This window comes from Protopterus annectens, chromosome 7.part1 (genome assembly GCF_019279795.1).
Source record: "Protopterus annectens isolate FY-2018-M chromosome 7.part1, PAN1.0, whole genome shotgun sequence".
NCBI classification, from domain to species: Eukaryota; Metazoa; Chordata; order Ceratodontiformes; family Protopteridae; genus Protopterus; species Protopterus annectens.
Genome location: NC_056740.1, coordinates 292,580,042 through 292,604,274, shown reverse-complemented (window position 1 = coordinate 292,604,274; position 24,233 = coordinate 292,580,042).

The window sequence follows — 24,233 nt, the reverse complement described above, 5'->3', positions numbered from 1 at the left end:
CCTTCTCTTTATTCAGCCTGGTGAGCGGGACGTCAGTGTGTCTGACAATAGAGTCACCTATAACAAGAGTATCAGGTGTGTTATTCAGCCTTAAGGGCTGTGGCTGCTTGGCACACTGACTTTGTGGGTTATGTTTTGTGTGTGTTTTGTTTTGAGGTAGCGTTTGCTTGGATGTCTGCTTTGGAGGTCTCTGTTGCTTAGGTAGATTTTTATTTAGAGCCTCCAAGTATGTTTTTGTGTATTTATGTGTTTGGTTCGCTGATGTGGTGGGACTATGTGATACTGGAATTGTGTTGTGTGATGTTACCTTCTCCTCCTGACTGGTTACACCAGTTTTGAGATGAGAGAGATCAGCCTCCAGTTTGGCTAAATAGTTGCATCTCTCACATATATTTGAACCTGTTTGGAGGAGGAGAGGGTTGTCCGTGTACATGAGACAGTTGTAACATTACCTCAAAATTCCCAGATTCACCAGCTGAACTGGAGAGGAAACCATTGACTGACCTTTGGACATGCTAGAGTAATAGGGAAACTGAATTTAAGACGGACCAATAGAGGACAGGGTAATCGTAGAGAGTATAAGAGTAAGTAGTGCTTATGGTTTAATAGTGCTAACTTGTAGGATTACTTAATTGGACCAGTGAAGGGCCTTAGAATGAGAATATGGTGTTTAAATTGAGAGATAGAGCAGTTCTAAGGGAAAAAGTGAAGAACAGACTTTGTGGAGCCAGGAATAGTTTAAACCCAATTAGGCGGCGCTGCCCGTTGCTGTGCTATGCTCAAAAACACGCAAAACCGCGCAAAAGAGGGTTTTAAAAGAGGAAGATGAAGGAGTTTTGGAATTGACCCAAAATGGCCAATAAAACTACAGTTTCAAGTCAGTAACCACTCCCACAGGGGCAGGCAGGCTGCTCAATGTTTTTCACTGCCACTGATCAACAGAGAGACTTTCCTTTAGCCCAAGCAAAAAATGGCCTCACAGAAACTTACAAACAGTTCAAGAACAGCAAGCCTGTAACTGAACTTTTTTAAATCTCAGAAAAGTGGGAAAAAAGCAAGATTTTTTTTTTGTTTTTTCAGAGATAGCAGAGGTTAACAAGTATCAGCAAGTTATAACAGTGCAGTAAATGACCCCACACAAGAGTGCTAGGCCAAAGACAGATAAAATGCAAGTTTTGAGAAAAAACGATTTTAAAAATAAGTGCAAACAGGAAATTCAGTAAACAGCTCTAGGTTGTGCTCTAAATACAGTTATCAATGCAGAAATCAAATTTAACAAGCCAGAAAATGCTCAAAATAGGCAGCTATGCAGAAAAACTTAGCAAATAAACAGAGGAAAAATACTTAAAGTCTCAAAAGTGGCTCCTTTCTTCTCTCAGCATTTTCTCCTCTTGGTGGGTGCTTCACCAACAGCCAACAAGCCTGAAAAGACGCCAAAACCATGAGGCAACTGGGTTTTAAGAGAGGAAGACGAAGGAGCTTTGGAATTGACCCAGAATGGCCAATAAAACTACAGTTTCAAGTCAGTAACCACTCCCACAGGAGCAGGCAGGCTGCTCAATGTTTTTCACTGCCACTGATCAACAGAGAGACTTTCCTTTAGCCCAAGCAAAAAATGGCCTCACAGAAACTTACAAACAGTTCAAGAACAGCAAGCCTGTAACTGAACTTTTTTAAATCTCAGAAAAGTGGGAAAAAAGCAAGATTTTTTTTTCTTCACCTACACAATATCCACACAAGCTATAGTTTCAAAGGCAGTACAAACAGTAGGAAAATATATAAGGAAAAGCATATATACAATGTAATAGAAGAGGATATGTAAACAGAATAAGAACTGTGGTAACCACTGGGGTCTTAACAAGGAATAGCACTCCCTGGAGCCAACCTTTCCCTGAGGAATGCTAATGTCTGTGCAGTTACAGACATGTGGTTCAAGGCTGCGGAAAGCACCCTAGCTGTGCTAGGCTACAATGCCAATCACACATTTGGACCACTCTCTGAAAAGGAAAAAAAAACAAAAGGTGGAGGTGTTTCCATTTACATAAAAAACAACTACACCTCTAGACTGGTCAAGTAGAATGGCTCACTTGAGCTACTCCTTGTCCAGCTGACCATAGGCAAAACCCCCATCATATCATGGCTGGCTACAGGTCCCCAACCATGAACCAAGAAAAACACTCTGCATACCTGAAGTTACTAGAATCAATTACCATTCAGTCCAACACATTACTCCTGGACAGTTTTAACTATCCTCCATAAACACATACGACCATTAACATGCAGGCTCAGAGATTCCTGGACTTTGTCAATACAAATGCTCTGGAACAGCTGGTCTGCACTCCCACTAGGGGCTCAAATATCCTTGACATAGTACTCACAAACATGGGGAGCATTGCACCCCTCTCCCAGTGTAATGTCTTCATAGGTAAGATGTAATAGTATACCCTTCAAACCCCAAAACCTAAAGAATTTTTCCAAGGCAAATTACCTTCTATTAAGTGATAGCATAGGTAACTGTAAGGCTCCCCCAACCCCCAAAATATGGAGGCTTACGCAGAAGTATATATTAATGCCCTGTACAACCACTTAAACAACTACATAGAAACAGCAGTACCTGATTGAACTAAACCCAGTTCTAGCCAGAAAAACAAGCCACCTTGGTGGGCCCCTGACATAGACTACACAACAGAAGAAAGCAATTCCTGTCTAGAAGTAGGTGGGAGGGTGTACAACAGAGAAACAAATCCCTCATTAGTCCCAACAGACAAATCAGGGAAGCAGTAAAGTCTTCAAAGCTAAATACGAAACTAAAATAGCCTCCCAATGAAAGGATAACCACATAACATTTTTTAGTTATGTCTGAAATCTTAAAGGAAGCACTCAACAATGTGTTAAGGTGGCTGTAGATAGCACTACCTATACTCAGCCATAAGAAATAACAGCTCAGATTTAATCCCCTCATCACCTCCAGTCATTCCCCATGAAATACCCCCTACCATTCCTTTGCCTGTTGTCACAAAAGAACAGGTCTTCACTGTGCTCTCTAAAGCTAGAAATATATCATCAATAGGCCCTGATGGAATCCCAGGGTACCCAGTAAATAGCTTGAAACATGACCTAGCAGACCCCACTTGGACCTCTATTTAAACACAGTCTCAAGACTGGCTTTGTCCCACTAAAGTGGAGGGCAGCAACAGTCATCCCTCTGCACAAGGGGGGGGGGCATCAACTGACCCAGGAAACTACTGACCCATCAGTCTTACTAGCCTCATAAGCAAGGCTATAGAAAGGATAACCATGGACCTGATTAATGACATAGGAAATCTCTGGATTCTACACCCAACCCAGTTTGGCTTCATCAAGGGCAAGTCATGCCTGCCCAGTCTGGTGGACTTCTTTGAGAAGGTCACTAAGGCCATGGATGAGGGTAAGACAGTGCATACCACCAACTTTGACCTGGCTAAGGCATTTGACACAATACCCCACTAGGGTATTATAGAGAAACCAAAAAATTGGGCATAAAACTCTACGTCACCAGATGGATAATCAAATGGTTCATGGAGAGAACACATGTTGTTAGAGTGGGGAAATCCATATCCAGCAAGAAGCCAGTCACCAGTGAAGTACCACAGGGTTTAGTGCTGAGCCCCCTTCTGTTTTGGGATATACTTCTCAGATGTCTGGCCTGGACCAAAACACCAAAGGCAGAGGTGTGTCCATATTCATTAAGGATATCCACGCCTCCAGGCTAGTTGCTCAGCATAATGCATCCAAGGTTATCCAAGTGCAACTAACTCTGGGCAAAACTGCAATCCAAATTGTAGCTTGCTACAGATCTCCCACCATGCTTCAGGATTCCCATTCCTCTTTTCTTGATGTACTGGAAAATATTGGGGTTCAACCAAATACCCTAATAATGGGCGACTTCAATTACCCCACCATTAACTGGGAAAACTACTCATGTACCAACTCCTTAGCTCAACGCTTTCTGGAATTCATAAACTCCAATGCCCTAGATCAACATATCCACACCCCCACCAGGGGCAGCAATATCCTAGACCTAGTCATTACCAACATGAGTGACCGGTGTTCCACACCGGAAGTCAGCTTCTTGTTGGTCTGATCCAACCATAAGCGAATCACCCTTGATATCCACATCCCGCCCCCACCCCCCATTAACCACGGTAAAAAATTTCTCCAAAGCCAACTTCATGCTTCTTAAGACAGAAGTGGTGAACTTCATGACACTCATGCAGATGGACAATACAGTTACAACTGCTGAATCCTACACAAATGCACTCTATAAGCACTTAAACGAGTGCATGGATCGTGCTATCCCAAACAGAACCAAGACGCTATCATCCAAAAAAAGGAAGCTAATCTGCTGGTCCCCTGCCATAAACAAACTGTACACCAGAAGGAAGAAACTGTTGCAAAAGAGAGTAAAATCCCATGAGTGGAGGAACTCGCTGGTCAGCCTCAGTAAGAAATTTGATCCCTTATAAGATCCTCCAAAGCTAGCTACGAAAACAAAATTGCCACTAATTCCAAGGACAACCACAAAACATTCTATAGCTATGTCAAGACTCTCAATGGCAACACCCAGATCTGCTCTGAGTTACAGCACAAAGGCACGAAAATTACAGAACCAACTGATATTGCCAACATCCTGGCAGATAGGTTCAGTGCTACCTTCCCCCCCCTTACCCTCTAAGGGGACCATATCTATACAGGAAGAATGCAGAGCCCCTGTAATCACAACTACGTAGGTTAAAGCTGCACTCTCTAAAGCCAAAAACACAGCATCCATGGGACCAGACAACATCCCAGGCTGCGTTTTACACATACTTCAGAATGAACTGGCTCCCCACTTAAGCACCATGTTCAATAATAGCCTCGCATCAGGCTTTGTGCCCACTGAATGGCACACAGCAACAGTTATCCCACTCCACAAAGGGGGAGCCACCACTGATCCCGGGAACTATCGACCTATTAGCCTGACGAGCCTGGTCTGCAAGGCCATGGAATGTATCATCATGGAACTCATAAACAAAGACATTGGTAACCTCCAAACTCTGGATCCCACCCAGTTCAGGTTTGTGAAAGGCAGATCATGCCTCCTGAACCTGATCGACTTCTTTGAGGCAGTCACCAAAGCTGTAGATGAGGGTAAGGTGGTTCATACAGCCTATCTTGACCTCGCCAAGGCTTTCGACACCATCCCCCATTCTGGAATTATAGCTAAACTCACTAAACTAGGTATAAATCCCTATGTCACAAGACGGGTTGCCAACTGGCTCACTGACAGAACCCACACTGTAAAAGTTTTAGACTCCAAATATGACCTCAAAGCAGTGACAAGTGGAGTACCACAGGGTTCCGTCCTGGGACCTCTCCTGTTTGGTATCTACTTCTCTGAAGTACAGGCTAACACAGAAGGCCTCTGGCTAATGAATTTCGCAGATGACTGCAAACTAGGAGCCATAGTCAAGTCCCCAAATTATGTGGACATTCTACAGAAGGGCCTCACTGAGACAGATGCCTGGTGTCAGAGCCATGGCCTCAAGCTCAATGCCAAAAAGTGCAGTGTCATCCCCTTTGGTAAAAACTCTGTACCCATGAACTACCACATATGCAGCAATCTACTTAACACCGAATGTGTGATAAGAGACCTTGGGACCTAGGTGGACAGTAGTCTCTCCTTTGATAGTCACATCTCCACAGTAGTCAGGAAGTCCTTCTACGTGGTGCACCTTATCATAAAAGGGTTCTCATCCAGGAAAAAAGAGGTCATTGTTCCCCTCTACTCAACACTCAGACCCATTATAGAGTTCAACGCCCCTTTTGGAATGTACCTCACAAGACATCTGCAGCAGCTGGAAAGGCCACAAAAGTACCGCACAAAGAGGATTACTGGCCTCAAACAAATGCCCTACACTGACCGCCTCAAAAAACTCCAGCTTTACTCTGTAGCATATCGCCTACTCCGAGGTGATCTCTGCCTAACATATAAAGCTATGTCAAACCCAGAGCTGTTGGACATGCAACACCTAACGAAATCCCAATCCCTCCTAGCTACATGCTCTAGGGACCAACACCTTGTCACCACAATAAACAGGACATGCTGGAGGGATAGATTCCTGTCCCAGAGACTTCCCCTACTCTGGAACAGGCTACGCATCTATGTCAAGCAAAGTTCTTTATTAGCACTCTTCAAGAAAAATCCTGATGAGTGGATGGAAAATAAGAAATACACCCCGGGGATCACTTCTGTGTCTCTGCTCAACAGTGACACAGGAAAATAACTTTCTTGGGTGGCATAAGCCAGGGAACTTTGTTGGCTAGGCTTACGTAGGCCCTTGGGCTGATAGTCTAGTATCTACCTATGAACCTATGAACCAAATGTAGATGGCCTTTGGATAACCAAGTATACATCTCAGATGGCAGGCCAAATGTAGATGGCCTTTGGCTAAGTTTTCTCATGACTGCAAGTTGGGGGCAATAATTGACTCCCCAAAAGATGTTGATATCCTACAGAAAGTTCTGATGCAGACTAATGACTGCTGTCAGAGCCATGGCCTCAGACTAAATGTGAAGAAGTGCATAATGATACCCTTTGGGAAATCAAATACCCCTGCAAATTGCAACACTGATAGTACCCCCTTAAGAGTGAACCCAGTGGTGAGAGATCTGGGTACTCAGATAGATAGTAATCTGAACTTTGAACACCACGTGTCCACGGAGATGAGGAAATCCTTCTATGTGGCTCAGCTTATAAGTAAAGGCATGGCATCCAGATCTAAATAGTACCACTGTACCCAGCCCTCATCAGACTAATAATCAAGTATAATACAGCCTTTGACGTATACCTCACCAGGCACCTGCAACAGCTGGATCATCCTCAGAGGATTCTCTCAAAAAACGTACAGGGCATAACCGACTTGTCATATGTGGACCAATTCAAAGTTTTATCACTGTATTCAGTTTCCTGACAACTACTCAGGGGTGATCTGTGCCTGACCTACAAGGCAGTCCCTGACCCAGCCCTGATGGAAATGTTGCATATTTATAAAATTAACTGCGTGAGGGTTACCCACTCCAAAGATCTAAACCTGATCTCTGACATGAATAGATCATGCTGGAGAGAAAGAAATGTGTCAAAGAGATTAACCCTTCTCTAGAATAGGCTCCCTATTCAGATGAAGTAGAGCCCTTCCCTGACCATCCTTAAGCACAATCTGGACCAATGTATGGGAAATCGTAAGTTCACTCCTGGGGTGGCACCTATGTCCCTTATGGACAGAGGTAGTCTGTAACAGTCAAAACCCCACTTGCTGACCCTTGTTATCTTTCCCCTAGGGATATAAAATTGAGTAAAATATGGGCTGGGCTTGTAAGGGCTCTTGAGCTGTTAGCCTAGTAATCTCCTATGAACCTATGAATCGATTGATAAATATTATAGGCTAACATACAAAACAGTATTAATAACAAACAAGGATGTGTAGTAAAGGACTGTTAAGAAATGGCAGTCAGCAAACAATCCTAAATGGTGAAAATACGTTGCGTAGGAAAATAGGTACTAATACTAACATTAAAACTGGCAGATTGTTTAAGTAGCTTAAAGTTGAAATTCAGTGCTGACTGCTGATGGAGTAAAAAGTCCTTTTTCAAGTTCAGAGAGAAAAAGGGTTGAAGCCTGGGTACAAAGCACACTGCCTTTTAACATTGATCTGCATGTACATTTAGTGACACAACACAGCTACTCACCAGCAGGCTGTAACATAAGGTGGTGGTTTGTGCCCTGCATTACAAAACGTAAACCATGAGTGGAGTAGGGTTACGCTGTGAGAAGGTAACATAAACAATCTCTCTCTTTATGCAACAGTAAACAGCCAAATGCAGGAGTAAATCAAGGTCTTCTAGTAGTTCTTATACACACCAAGGTTGCAAAGATTTTCTTCCAGTACATTAAATCAGGTGCAAGATTTGAGCCTACAACTGGAGTTAACAATGATTATCAGAACAATCCAATAGAGGTAGGTGAAGCACATCTAAGTGAAAAATGATTTAATGGAAAGTCAGAAATCAAAGAAATGAACACCTGCTGACGTTGGCGTTCCCAAATGTATTAAAAGTCTTGAAAGTGATGAGCTGTGTCTGTGCTTAATTATACAGGTTGTGAACTCCTTTCATATGTGCACGTCCTTTGATATTCACTGAGGTTGTTTAGTAATTCAAATGCAAATACTTTAGAAACAGGTCAGACAAAAATGTGGACTCAGATCAGGACAGGGTCATCCAGTTTCTAAGGCTTATATAAACCCAGAAAAAAATAATTTTCAGTCTCATGAGCTGAGCAGCGAGCTGTGTTCTTTACCCTTCCCTTGTTTTTTTGCAGATTTTTAATTGTGTGATATTGCCTCTGCAGTTAAAGCTCTTGCAGAACAAATTCTGCAAATATTTGCATGTGCTAGCATTCACAGAAGGGGATTAATTTATTTAGTTTAGTTATTTTACATTTACTAAAGAGGTAATTGAACTATGATGACCCTTATCAGCCATAAGCCAAGCCATGTAGGCACATACAATAACAAGTGAAACAACCAATTATATCAATCCATGTTGGTATGACTTGTTACATAAAATTCTGGGTCCATGTGTGTAATGTTTATAAACAATACTATCAAACACACCAAAAACACCAAAAAATAAAGAAACACAAATTGAAGCACCAGCACCTTACTTTCTTTATCAGAACTATCATAGAGTACAATGCCCCATTTGGGATGTACCTTACAAGACACCCGCAACAGCTGGAAAGACCACAGAAGTACCTCACCAAGAGGATCACTGGCCTCAAACTGATGCCCTATGCAGCTCGACTGAAGCTCGAAGAAACTCCAGCTGTACTCAGTTGTATACCGCCTACTCAGAGGTGCTCTCTGCCTGACATACAAGGCCATGTCCAACCCAGAATTGACGGACATGCTCCACCTAAAGAAAACCTTATCCCCTTGAGGCACATGCTCTAGGGATCTAAACCTCACCACAACAATAAATAGGACATGCTGGAGGGATAGATTCCTGTCCCAGAGACTTCCCATGCTTTGGATCAAGATTCCAAACTACATTAGGTAGAGCTCCTTGCTAAGACTCTTCAAGAGAAACCTTCACGAGTGGATGGGAAACAGAAAGTTTACCCTGGGGATCACTTTAGTGGATCTGCTGGACAGAGGCACAGGGAACTAATCTAAGGGGGCAGTGAAAGCCAACACATTCTGGCTAGGCTTATAAATGCCTTCAGGCAGATAGCCTAGTACCTACTTATGAACCTAACCTATGAACATTGATCTGGCGCCTCGGCAGTTCGCCTTCAAGGATCAAAGTGTAATAATTTCAGCTGTTTTTTATATTAAAACAAACAGCCTATTAACAGGATCCAATAATACAATCAACCAATTTAAACATCAATTAATACACACAATTCCTATAACTCTCCAAAAGCATATAAATTATCATTTTATGAACATATTATATCAAATATTGTATACTAATACTCAAATTTCAAACATTGTTGCCTTTAGGTTTAAAACCAGGAACTAGGTAATTAAATGGATAAGTGCTTAGGTTCTTTATTTATTATACATGGATAGTCTGTTTGATAATTTTGAATTTGGATAAATTGTTTTGATATAAAATATTCAGTGTTGCTGAATAAAGAAAGTAAGGTGCTGGTGCTTCAATTTGTGTTTCTTTATAAACAATACATCTAGATATAAGTATGTGTGTACAATGTAATAGTGTCCGAGAAATACATTATACATGTTATTACACTGAGATGTGAAATATGAGCATGCAAACCATATATTACAGTTACAAATAGCCTGTGAGAAAGTAACCGAGGAACAGTCAGAATCACCAGCAATAACAAATCATGAATTCTATTTTCTGTAATAATAAGATGTGATGTCTTTATGTCTAACAGCAGTCATTGTAATTAGTGTAAATAATATATACTTTTATTTGTTCTTTGGTTTCAAGAGCTAGAATCTACCAGTTGGAAGGTGAATAAAACTAATCAGTGCCCAGTAGCTTTAATTCCACATCCCATGGTGCCAGAGTATTCCCTGATGTTCCAGGCAAGCAAACACTGATCTGGAAAGTCCACAATTTGGTAGTAAAAAATTGGTAAACTTTAAACAGCTTAAAAATCTTGTTCAAAGGTACAAAATGCAGTTCAGTATCCGTATTCCAGTTCTACCATGCAGTGGCTGTGCCACAGTGATTAAAAGGGGTCTATGATGATCACTCCTCTTACTTGGTTAACAAATTAAATTAAATTTAATTTAATTAAAATAATATATTTAAAACAATAACTTTCAAAAGTTGATGACATTACCTAATGTGTGTGTGCTTCCTGATTTGTGCCTGTGGTACATAGGTTCTTTGGTAGTTTTGTGGTGCATGTGTGAGTCTGGAAGTCTTAACTGGAGGTTTCTCAGTAACTAGCTATTTTGTTGAACCATTTTCCAACTTATGGACATCTTTTTTGTAACTTTAATGTCAAATTCACCATGTTATCTTTTAAAAACATACCCCCGGATTCACGAATCCTCCGTGTAATCTTACTTGGAGGCTGCAGTTGAATGGTATGACATCAGCGTGCCATGAATATTCATGAGGGCACTCTGACTCAACCGTAACTCTTACACGGACCGAGTAAGAAAACAGGGGGGGGTGTGTCCGACTGCCGAGCAGTCTAAATGTCCACGCCCCTGTAAGTGCAGTAAAAGCAAAATGTCAACACAAAAGAGCGAGTTCGCTCAAATGTACTTGCATCCAACACCACACTCCCTGACACTGTAAACCCGCATCACAGTTATAAAAAGTAAAATATTTATTTTTTTTTAAACTCCATGATATAGCTGCCCATATTTGCGCGTGTGTGCTCAGGTGTGCCCATTGCTTAGCTATAGTTAGCAATCCCGACATGGAAGAGCATAAGAAAGAATGTTGATGCAAATTGCACCAAATTGCAATAGTGTAATGGTAGAGCGTATGCACAATGAGGAGGCATTCACGGTTCGAGTCCCACCACTCCCCTTCTTATTTATGTTTTAAATCAGTATTTGAAATAATACCAGACATATATGATTAAAATATTATTAAAAGCAGTGAAATGGCCAATGTATCAGTGAACAAAATATATATTTTTAAAGGATCCAGATATATAATAGCCTGCCGTTAAGCAGCGCTTTACCCAGCTAAACAGAGTTGCCTATAGTTTAACAGCGCTTTATCCAGCACAATAAAGTTGCCCAAAGTTTAAAAGCACTTTACCCAGTGCAATGTGTTTGCACGGACTTGTGCACTGCACCAACCAGGGCACTGTAGGGCACCGGAGAGCAACGTAGAACTAAGTTGCTTAAACACAGCCATACCTCCTAGCCTGTCTAGACAATATTAAAATGAAAGAATGACAAGACTCGAACCCAGGACCCTGTGCATCATAATCAAAGTACAGAACCACTAAGCCATGACAGCTTAGGGGAAGCTGCCACTATTAGCATACATATACTTAGAAATGGTAGATTAACCATTACTAAGCTGGTCTGCAGTCAGCTTAGAATTCTCAAAAATGGCCAATCACAAAAAAGTGCAGGAAATGCGGCATATGTAAGCCCCATAGGCGGGAATACTTGCCATAACTGATTGTAGCTCACATTTGCAGTCAGAATGGCAGGTGCAGGAGAGGGTTCACACTTTAGAGCGCAGCATTGGGGCATCAAGGAGTCAAAATACATAGTTTGGCTCCTTGTCCACCGTCATGAGTCCAGACTCCTGCAGGGCCAGTTCCAAGGGACGGAATACAAGGCTGAGGCTTGGAACCGGTTAGCTCATGACCTCACCAGTGTCACAAGCGTTCCTCGCACTTGTGAGCAGGTCCATCACCACCATGCAGACCTGAAGAGATGGAAGCAGGACCGCTTGAACCAATGGATCCAGGAGGCCCGTGGGATGCAGGATGCCCCACGACTGAGTATGTAGCCATGGAATGCAGTATGTAAGAATTGATAACTGAGTTTGTATAACGGGTAGGTATGTCTCAATAGCCCTTCATTTACTTCACAGCTGGAGGTGACCATGCTGCGAATCAGCAAGCCTATGCTGATAGGCTGCAAAGGCTACCACCAGGTTAGTGATTATTTTGCATGTTTTGTTATATAAAATAGGGGAGAGAGCATGAAATAAAGTGTTGTAGTACAATAATACAGCCATAAAATGGCCTGAATAAGTCCTCTGCATGTACTGTTATACGAAATAGTCATAGTGCCAGAAAAAGAGCGTAGTAACCCATTAAGAAAGGTAACATATGTCTGGAATAAAATCTCTGCAGGTACTGTCATATAATATATGTGACTGAGTCTGCAACAGTGTGCTCTAACCCATTAATAAAGGTATAATATGTCTTGAATATGTCTGCCATATGCACTGTTATAACAAATAAAGGAGTGAGCCTGTGGAAAAGTGTGTAATGTCAGCAATAAAGGTTTAAAACCCGGAGTGTGTGTGTGTCACTTAGTTTGAAATGTTGTTGTACCCTTGCATTATACAAATAGTACTCTGTTAGAAAGTGCTGGCAACCCAGAGTTCTGCAGTCCCATCTATAGTGGGTGATGGAAGTGTTAGTAGCTGTGAAGCATATATACAGTCCTCAACAGTCAGTTACTGGCTGGCATGCATAAGTAAATCTGGCACACTAGTAGCATGCTAACATGTTCCCCAGAAATCCCCGCGGGATCCCAACTCATTACCGCCGACCAGAGAAGACACTCCAAGTGCGAATGCACTAAAAAGACCGTGTTTGACTCTAAATCAAAACACCTAGTAGTTGCCCAAGGTAAAGCACCGACCAGCCTAAACGTGTTTTATATCACGTACCTACTGCAAAAAGAACTTACTTTATTGAAAAATCATAAAAACAGTATTTTTAAACCTGCTGTTACATACCAGTATTTTTATACCTGCTGTTAAATACCTTTAAACCTGAAGAAATCCCTGCGGTGTAAGCCCGCTCCGCCCTCGCTCGGGCTCGCTCCGCCCTCCCTGCCCCTATTCCCACCGGCCTCCAGTACCTCTACATTTATTGGACGCTAAGCCCATCCCCCTTACCACCATCCAATTACGACTGTCCCTCACCCGGTACCACTTCCTCCCTTTCTCCACCAGTCTTCAATACAAAGTCTACTCCCCCACCCCTTTTCCCTCTCACTGTCACTTCCTCCTCCCTCCTCCTTCCTCCAGTACTCACCAACTTGCAGCAAGGTAGTTCCCACAGCTAACACTACCTACCTACCCCCCCCTCAACATGAATAAAATCACTATTAGTATGTTCTCACTCACAACAATACTACTTACCTTATCTTATCTGGTAACTAGATATGATACCCTTGACCCAGGTAGCACCTACTTCCCTTATGGTCAGACCTCCCTGCACTCCCATGACTCCTCCAAATTCATTCAACCCTCTCATCACCCTGCTATTAATGTGTGCTCCAACAATATCCACCCTACCCTCTGGTACCGAAAACATCCTCAATAAAGGGACATCTTAAACTTCTAATGAAACTCCAAAGATTTCTGGATTATTTAAAAATCCATAACAAAGATGGTGACATCCACCTAACCCAGGCCCCACCACTAACATTGACCCAAACCCTCTGAACACTGCTATAAGTCCAGCAGGCTCCTCGTATGCTTCACCTTAACCTAAGAAGTATTAATAACAAAGTACACAGCTTGCATGCTCTACTTGCAACCCACTCCCCTGACATCATGTGTCTCTCAGAAACTTGGCTCAAACCTAGCACTAAGGATGAGGAAGTCATCCCACCTGGGTATAACATCCTCAGAGCCGACAGAACCACTAAAAAAGGCGGTGGAATAGCAGTCATGTTCAAGAACTCCTTGAATATCATTAGGAATCCACTCCAACCTCCAAAAGTCCATAACCAGGAATTACTTGCCCTGAAGCTATCCCTAAACAACCAAAAAAGTATTAATCTCCTAGTCATATATCTCCCTCCAGGCAACAATTCTGAATCCCTTGAACAAACTCTGAGTTGGCTTTCCACCTTCTATCCCCAGGAAACGATTATTTTAGGAGATGTTAACATCAACTGGTCTCTCTACTCCTCCCAACTCAATCCACTCCCCATTAACTTACATGGATTTTCCCAACTTATTCATTCCCCACTAGAATTGGAAATGCTCAACAAAGGAGAGCATCATAGACTGGATCCTTACTAACAAGAATCCTTCCAACTATACCTCAGGGACCCTCCCTAATGACCTTAGTGACCACCTTATCACTTTTATTATTAAAACAAATGCACAACTACAAACCCCCCCACCAGATTAGTCAGAAACAGCAAGATTTTTGTCCCTGATCAATTCCTTGCTGACCTCCGTCTTGTAACTGGTCCATCCTAAAAACTCTACCCTTAGATCAGAGCGTGTCATACTTTAATGACACCTTCCTTAAAATACTTGACTATCACGCTCCCAAGTGACTCATTAGAACTAAGGAACGTATTGCACCTTGGCTAACTAATGATTCTAAAACTAAAATTAAACTCAGAGACCAGGCCTGGAACAAATGGAGAACCACTAAAACCCCTCTAGATCGCATCAAGTTTCTTCAGCTTAGAAACTCAACCAAAGCTGCCGTTATGTCTGACAAAAAACAATATTTCTGTCACCTACAAGACAAATATCAAAATAATCCCAAAAAATTCTGGGTAAGTTTCAATCACCTCCTCCATCCAGGCAAATCCACTACCCCCACACCAGAATCACTCATGGACAAAAATCCCAGTGAAATAGCTAACACCTTTAATTCCTTTTTACTGAGACCATCCAGTCCCTTGCTAGTCAGCTCACTTCACCCCTGTGGCTCCCACCCCAACTACCTACCCCACTCAAACTGCCTTTAATTTAAAACCCACCTCCACCTACTACATTCGTACCCTCCTAAAAAAACTTAAACCAACCACCCTAGCGGCTGACTTACTTCCAGCCAAATACTTACAAATAGCTTCTGATGCCATAGCCTACCCTGTATCAATCTTAATCAACCGGTCAATTGCTGAAGCCTCTATTCCCTCAATCTGGAAAATCTCGTATATCATTCCTCTCCACAAAGGAGGGTTATCCACTGCCACAACAAACTATAGACCCATAGCCATTCTCTCCCCTATCTAAAATTTTGGAACGCTGCATTCACAAGCAACTCATCACCCACCTCACACAAAATAACCTCCTGTCCAACACCCAACACGCTCTTCGCCCCCATCATAGCACAACCCCGGCTCTCCTCTCCTTTGTTGATTCAATTAACCTCAACCGAATAACAAACTAATTTCCTCTGCGCTCTTTCTAGACCTATCGAAAGCCTTCGATATGGTCAACCACAACCAGCTGCTCCATACATTGGAAACTTTTAATCTTAGCAAAACTACCATAAATTGGTTTAATGCATACCTCACAGGCAGAAAACAGGCGGTACAGTGGCAAAACAAGATTTCAGACCTACTCCCCACGAACATCGGTGTCCCCAAGGATCTATTCTCGGTCCCCTTCTTTTCTCCGTCTTTATTAATGGTCTACACTCTATCCTCCCCAAAGCCACCTGCATACAATATGCAGATGACTCCACTCTTATCTGCTCGGACGACTCTCTCACCAAACTCCAAGTCACAACCCAAAACTGCTTTTCTATTGTCGAAAAATGGTTCTCAGATCTAAAACTCCTACTTAATCCAACTAAAACCAAATTGCTCCTATTCTACCCCTCCCCAGCGACTTCTTATGGCACGGAACCTCCCCATACCCCCACCTCAACCTTCATTGTGTCCTCTAATAACGGTACCAAAATTTATCCTGTCACCCACACTAAACTACTTGGAGTGACAATTGACCACAAACTGAGATTCGACATCCATGTAAACCAGGCCATTAAATCACTTAACAAGAAACTTGGGTCCATGTATAAAATAAAGAAATTTTTAACCCCCCACACCAAACTAACCATTGCCCGTATCCACCTCCTACCCACACTCCTCTATGCCTCCCCAATATTCTCCTTCCTTCACAAGAAAGAGCTTAATAAACTATCCACTACCTATAACCACATAGCTAGATTCATTACGGACTACCCTACCGCACCCATCACTGCCTAAATCTAAAAACACTGGGATGGCTAGAATTGCCCAACATCCTCAAATTTAACCAACTTACAGAGGCATTCAAAATCATAAAACACCCTGAAAAACTCCCTCACTGAACAATATACTTACCCCTACTCTAATCTAACATCCCTAAGGTCATCCAAAAGTATTCAAGTATTAACTATTAAATCTACTAACTCGGTGGTGATGCACTGTACGCCAATTCCATTGGCAAAACTGGAATGCTCTCCCAACAACCTTAGACTTATACCCACTCTCCACCAATTCAAAATACAACTTGAACTCTATTAAAATCTCAATGGCTATGTCCATGCTCTAATCCAGACTAATAGCTCAGGCTCCCAACTCAACCCGGCCTACATAGGCCTCCATCCAGCCCTTAACTTAAGGGTCCACTATTAAGCCCTAATTACTCATCTTTACTAACTTATATCACTAATTGAATTTTTCTTTTTACCTACTGTTATATTTTTGTATTTTTAATGTTGCCTGTCTCAATTTCCTAGCTTATGTCACTATATTTTTATATTTTATATTTTTTATGTACCTCTGTGCTTTGGAGCTTTTCTCCCCGGGTCTCCACTGAAAATGGATATGTATCCAGTTGGACTAACCCGGTCAACAAATGTAAAATAAAATAAAATAAATAAATAAATAAATGCAGGGATCTGTACAAATTGAAGTGAAAATGTCATGTGAAAACATCCAGGTATGTAGATAAAGAAATATAAATGCAACCATGAAATATGTAGCAGTAACATCTGCATCTTGGACAGTTAGTATGTCAGATATAGGTCAAGTATATATTGAACTAGCAAAACCCATTACACAACCTAATGCATGGTGGCAAGTGTAATAATACATGTAGGGAATATACACTTGCAGTCACTAGGAATGTAGTGTAGAGTAAAAGTGATTATAAGATGTTAACTGAGGTTTTTTCTACACCCTACTGTTTGTGCATAAACCATGCAATTCCACACCTCAATGGGTATGTGTAATCTTAAATATTTGTTGGGACATATGTCCTATTGTTTTATAAATATTTGCATTCATGTTGATGCATGTGCCCTGTTCAAACACCATGTTCATGGTGGCCTCTTGCTACCAAACATCCCTGCATGCTGTTGGAATATCCACTGTCGTTCAGTATATGCATGTGTTATGCTTGCTGTTCAACTGTTGGAACCTTGGTGTGTTGGGTTAATGGGAATATTACTGCATGCTGTTACAACTAATCTGGAATGCTGTTGTTTATGTTGTAATTAAACACACCTAATCACAGAACGTATGGGAAGGCCGGTCCCAGCGGACCCACCTGTCCCTCCTCAGTTGGCGAGTGCACCTTGCACTAGCAGCTCCAGTGCCCAGCCCAGGCTCCCCTCCTCCATTGGTCCTGTGCCACCTTTGGGTGGAAGCGCTACAGGGGATGGGGCTCGCCCCCCCCGTGCAAGCGTGGGTGAAGAAGGGCCACCTGTCACCCTTCGAAGGGTCTGGGCTGTGGTGCGTAGGGAGATCCAGCATTCTGTCGCTGATCCCCTATGCCAGCTTGAGGCAAAAGTGGTGCGTCTCTCGGGTGAGCCTGCCCATCCTACTCAGCCCCCAGCACAGCCACCCTCAAGGCTGTGAGGGTGCAGTGGTGACTGCCTATGGGTGGGGATCTCAGTTCCACTATTACCATCTGTGGGCTCATGGGCTTGCGATTTCCAAACAACCTTCCCCGTCGATTGTGTTCACCTACCCCATGTGTCAAATTCCACCACTGTATGCATCTTGTTTGTCTTGTCTGTTTACCTCCCCAACCTACCTCCCCAAATATACCTACATCCCCTACCTCACATTCCACTCTCACCTGAAAAAAAAATTAAAAAAAAGGCAATCTGTTCCCACAAAAATATTACGCCTCATACATAGCTGCCTGTTTTGCACACATGTCCGCCGGACATGTAAACTGATAATTATAATTGGCAGTACAACATACTCAGGATTCTCAGGGGTGGAAGGTTGCAAATTTCACACCAAATTACGAACATATGCACAGCTGTTGCTGGTAAAGAAATGGGCAGCTATGGGCCTTCCCTACACCCTTCCTGCACATCCCAGCTGGTTTCCCTACTGTATTTCCCTCTTTGTGACCCCTTTTTTACCACTTTCCTATCTCCCCATTTTCTTTTCTTTCAAAGAAATTAGTGCAGGGGTTAGCAGGAGTAAGCACTTTTAAGCAGTAGTAAGTGGGTTTAAGCAAGTGTGCGCATGTGTGCGCTTAGCTAAGCATTGCTAAGCATCGCGCAAACCCACGCAAACCCGCTAACAACTGCTTAAAAGTGCCTTAGTCACTCTGTATGACAGGGCCCTTGTATTGCTCAGCAGCAAAATAAAATACACCTGTCAGTCTCGAACCCCAGACCTTGGGCTCACAAGTCTGCATGATGTACCACTACACCACAGCAGATATACAATAACTTGGTGTTGAAAGAAATATATCATGCATTACAATGAGTGAATGTAAAGGGAGAATAGGAATGGCATAACACAAATCATGTTCTGTGGACCTTAACCAGCAAGTGCTGTGGAATTGCATGACATGACTGTGAAAAGAGAACCAGCCATGCTAGTAGGGAATAATGTTACAGTAGCACCTTACAAACCCCACACAGTATCAGAGCAGGATAAACACTGGCATATTTGAATAGGTCAGAGGCCAGACCTCCCAACTGTGACTGGTTTACAGGGATGTCCCTGATTTGCAAACAAATGTTAGCTGTGCCCCTCAGACTCCCTGTGAAATATAGTGACAGTAAGCAGAAAGGTGGGGAATTCCACTTAATGATAAATGTCAATAAGTGAGAGTGGACACTGCTTGCACATCAGAAAAGGTGTAGTAATACATATGCTCAGAATCCCCCAAAGTCGCAACTGCAAAATATCTGAAATATATCACAGGTGTATCCCACTGATATGTACCTTTCCCTGAGGCTGTTCAAATATATACCTGAGAGTATCTGAGGCCTGGAAGAGTCAGAAACACACAGGCATATCAACCTGTCTGCTGTTACACACTCTGCGAATAGCTGTAGAATGAATTCCACAAGCATGCCCTTATGTAGGAGTACAACACAGAAATATCAAAGGATGTAGCCATGTACTGCTAGCAACCACCTGTGACAATGCCATTGTTCAGGTGCTGAAAAGACTGGTGTGGTGCACAGTCAATGAGGCTAACCTCTGTCTACCATCTGGATATGTCCACAGGTGGGAGCTACTCAGACAGATTACTAGCCTTTATAGACTTAAAGGTACACAGCCACTCTGCATGTTCAGCAAGATAAACATCACACGATAATAAATAATGCACTCTGCAGTTCTGCATGCCTACCCAAAGGTACTATATACCCATGTAGTCAGGCACAACCAAGGGTGTAGGTAGGCATACACAGTAGTGAAATATGTCCAGTTGTCCTGAGCAGACTGTGCTAATGTCAACACAAACAAACCACAAACTGTTCAGAAGTGAGTAACGTACTAATGACAGTATAGCAGTTCACAAACAGTGCATTTGCCTGATGTTCATAATTGGTAGTACAACATACTTAGTTGTCCTCACTCCTCTCTCAGGGGTGGAAGATTTCAAATATCCCTCCTAATGCATTGCATATGCACAGCTGTTGCTGGTAAAGAAATGGGCAGCTATGGACCTTCTCCACACCCATCCTGTACATCCCAAGCTGGTTTCCCTACTATCTTCCCCTCTTTGTGCACCCTTTATCACCACATTCCTATCTCCCCATTTACTTTTCTGTCAAAGAAATGAGCGCAGGGGTTAGCGGGAGTGAGCACTTGTAAACAGTAGTAAGCGGGTTTGCACCAGTGTGTGCTTAGCTTAGCATTGCTAAGATATGATAAGCTAAGCCAAGCTTAGCTTAGTATTGCTAAAATAAAATAAGCTGAGTTAAGCATAGCTTAGCATCGCTAAGCGTCGCGCAAACCCACGCAAACCTGCTTACAACTGCTTAAAAGTGCCTTAGTCACTCTGTATGACAGAGCCTTTGTACTGCTTAGCAGCAAAATAAATACCCTTGTCAGTCTCAAACCCCACACCCTGGACTCACCAGTCTGCATGACGTACCACTAAGCCACAGCAGATATACAATAACGTGGTGCTGAAAGAAATATAACATGCATTACAATGAGTGAATGTAAAGGGAAAATAGGAAAGCCATAGGAATACATTGCAATAACTACTGTTGTATGCCAGTTAATTCTCTAATTCAAAAAGAAAGTACATACTCCCATGTATCCAGTGTTAGCATTAGGAGGTGTGAGTAAACCTGCACACTGAGAAGAGTGTACTGGAAGAAGCAACAGTCAGGTTTCAGTACAACATGTATTTCACTGGCTTCTACCCAGCTTCAGATATGAGACATATACCAACCTTCTGACTGAGACAACAGTGTCCACAGCAAACAAGCATGGTCCCCACCTCGCCAAACTGAAAGGGCTACACCAACCTAACCTATCATTTTATAGCAGTGTCCTGAAATCACAGTGAGAACTACAATTACCACACAGCAGGCTGCATGCAATTACTAAATGGTGGGCACCAATTGGTGCAGAGGCCATCACATGCACATGTGCAGATACCTAGAAAAGCAGCCTGTATCTGCTGTCCACACATGCAATAATATCATTGCACCAACTGGGAGAGAGAGAGAGAGCACACGAGCGAGAGAGACAGACAGAGACAGACAAACAGATGGATACAAAGAGGCAGTAGGAGACAGACACTGAAAACAAACAGCACCAAACAGAGGAAACCAAAAAAAAAAAAAAATACAACACCTACAACAGACAGAGGTGAGGAATATAAAGGTAAGGTATGTAACAGATATGTATTTGCTGACATCCGAAAGATGTGTCTGAAGGGTACCCTACATACTGTAAATCATCCATATGTGGCAGCAGTCCGTATCTATATGTACATGCACATTTGCATAGGGCAAGGGACATACTGCAACTGTTAGTGAAGGCTGGACATATGTATGTTGTTGAAGGCTGCTATGTGCACATATGTATGTAGGTTGTAGTGTGTGGCATTGCAGACAGCAAGCAGTGCCAGTATATGTCATGTGGTGATTAAACGCTGTGGGACTGAGCTACAGGCAGTGAGGCCTGCTACAGCTATACGGCCTGAGGACAGCAGAATGCATTCTGCACAACATTGTGCAATAGTATTACATAACCGTATGTCTCACAACTGTTGTATAATTGACATCCCCACCATGAAAGGTGGGCAGTATATGTGCCTATATGTGCAGCTATATGTACAGCAATGGATGTTTAGATGTATGTGTATATATACATGTATATATATATATATATATATATATATATATATATATATATATATGTGTGTGTGTGTGTGTGTGTGTGTGTGTGTGTGTGTGTGTGTGTGTGTGTGTGTGTGTGTGTATATATATATATATATATATATATATATATATATATATATATATAGATTATATATATATATATATATATATATATATATATATATATATATAGATATAGAAATATAGATATATAGAATTATAGATATATAGATCTATATATAGATATATACATATATACATATATACATATAAAGATAGATATAGATATATGTAGATATATATAGATATATATATGGATATATATATAAATATATATGGGTATATATGGATAAATATAGATAAATATAGATATATATGGATATATATGGATATATATATAGATATATATAGATATGTATGGATATGTACGGATATGTATGGATATGTATAGATTAGATATGGATAGATATGGATAGATATGTATAGATATGTATATATGTATGTAGATATATATATATATATATATATATATATATATATATATATATATATAGAGAGAGAGAGAGAGAGAGGGAGACACGGGGTCATATGTACTGCAACAGGTGCCTGTTGTCCAAGGCATGGACTGAACACCAGTGTTGATACTGCAGTGCCATACCCCATTCTAAAACACCTTACTCAGTAACTGCCACATAGGTGGTAGCCTGCCTAACACTGAAGGTGTCAGAAGGGAACATGGGACACAGGTGGACAGTAGGCTCCCCTTTGATAATCACAGTGCCACAGTAGTCATGTAATCTGTCTACGTGGTACATGTCATCACAAAAGGTGTGTCATCTAGGGAAATATAGGTTGGTGTTCCCCTCTACTCATCACAATGCCCCATGTGGTATGTACCTCACATGACAACTACAGCAAGTGGAAAGGCCTCAGATATACCTAACAAAGAGTAATACTGCCCTCAAACACATGCCCTATGCAGACTGACTCACAAAACCACAGCTAGAGTGCGTTGCATACCGCCCACCCAGAGGTTACCACTGCCGGACATACAGAAGTATGTCACACCCATAACAGTCGGCCAACCACCATGACAACACCTCACAATCCCTCCAGGCTACATGACCTAGCGCCCTAATCCTTGTCACCTCACTAAACTGCACATGCTGGAGGTACAGGTTCCTAACCACAAATATGCCATACTCTGGACTAAACCACCCAGCGTTAACAAACAAGGCTCTTCATTAGCAGATGTCATACATACCACTGATGATTGTTTTGGAGATAGGTAATATGCCCTGGGAGTCACCTCTGTGTATCCGGTTGACAGGAGCAAGTGAAATCACATTACATGTGTGTCAAAGGGCAGGGTAGCATATGGCTAGGCTGCTCTAGGCCCTAGGGCCAATAGCGTATTACCTACCTATGACACAATACACACACACATGTACTCAGTGCAGTACCTGCTATGTGAGGTGGAATGAGTGTGACAGTGACTGTGTGCAAGGTTTGTAAAGGTGTGATAGCTTAGTGTGAGGTTGTGTCTGTCATGGTAGTTTGTGTCCTAGGTGTGAGGCCAGAGAAAGATGTGTCAGTTATTGGGATGCAGACATAGTAGGATGGCATATGTTGTGACATAGTTCCTTGTGTATGACTGTGGTGTCCCATTGTAGGCTGAAGCAGTACATGTATGCTCAGTAAGTGGTACTGCTGGTGACTCCAGCTCACATATGAACTGTTGTACTACCTGAAGCTGTAGGCCTAAACAGCACAGTATGGTGTATGTTCACAGTCCCTGGTAACACTGTCTTGTGTGTTTCCTGTAGTCTGCACAGATTACATACCTCAGGCATAGATATCTGTAAGTAGGGGCACACAGTACTATAAGGTACACAGGTAATGCTCATCTGTGTCGGTATACATCTGTGTGTTGTATGTATGTCTGATGTGTGTGTAATGATGCCTGTACCATGCCCGCAATCACATGTGTGTTACAGGGTATGTGTGTGTACCAAGCAACATTTATACTCTGTTACAGCAGTATGCCAGCTATATTAACAACCGTGCACATATGTTAGGTAGGGGTATAGCATCAAAGACTAAGGTGGTTTACTGGTAATACTGTAAATGTACATTACATTAATTGCATTGGATGACATATTTCTTCATGCATTAGCTTGATATATACCCACAGGGCAAGGTTGTGCATTGTATCCCAAACAGTGTGCCGACTACTGGTGTATACTGGTTTGTTATATGGAGTGTGGCAGGCACTGTCAGCCAGTTGTGGGTTGAGCACTGATATGTGGTATTGAACGTGTGTAGCTTCTGATAGACAGATAGATGCTATATATGGCAGTTAAGTGATACCTGTACTTCATAATGTTAAGTGTGCCACATGACTTGCTCACACATATCGTTTAATTGTCTTCCAGGGTTATGGCTCATCAACGTAATCCCTCGTATATGGCTGTGGAGGACCAGGAAATTCAGAACAGCCTGGTGCAGCACTATAACCTGCTTTTTTCCAGGGCCAGCCAGCACCAGAATGTGCGTACTGCACTGTGGCAAGACCTTGTTCCCCAGGTAAATGACATAGGCATGCATAACCGGA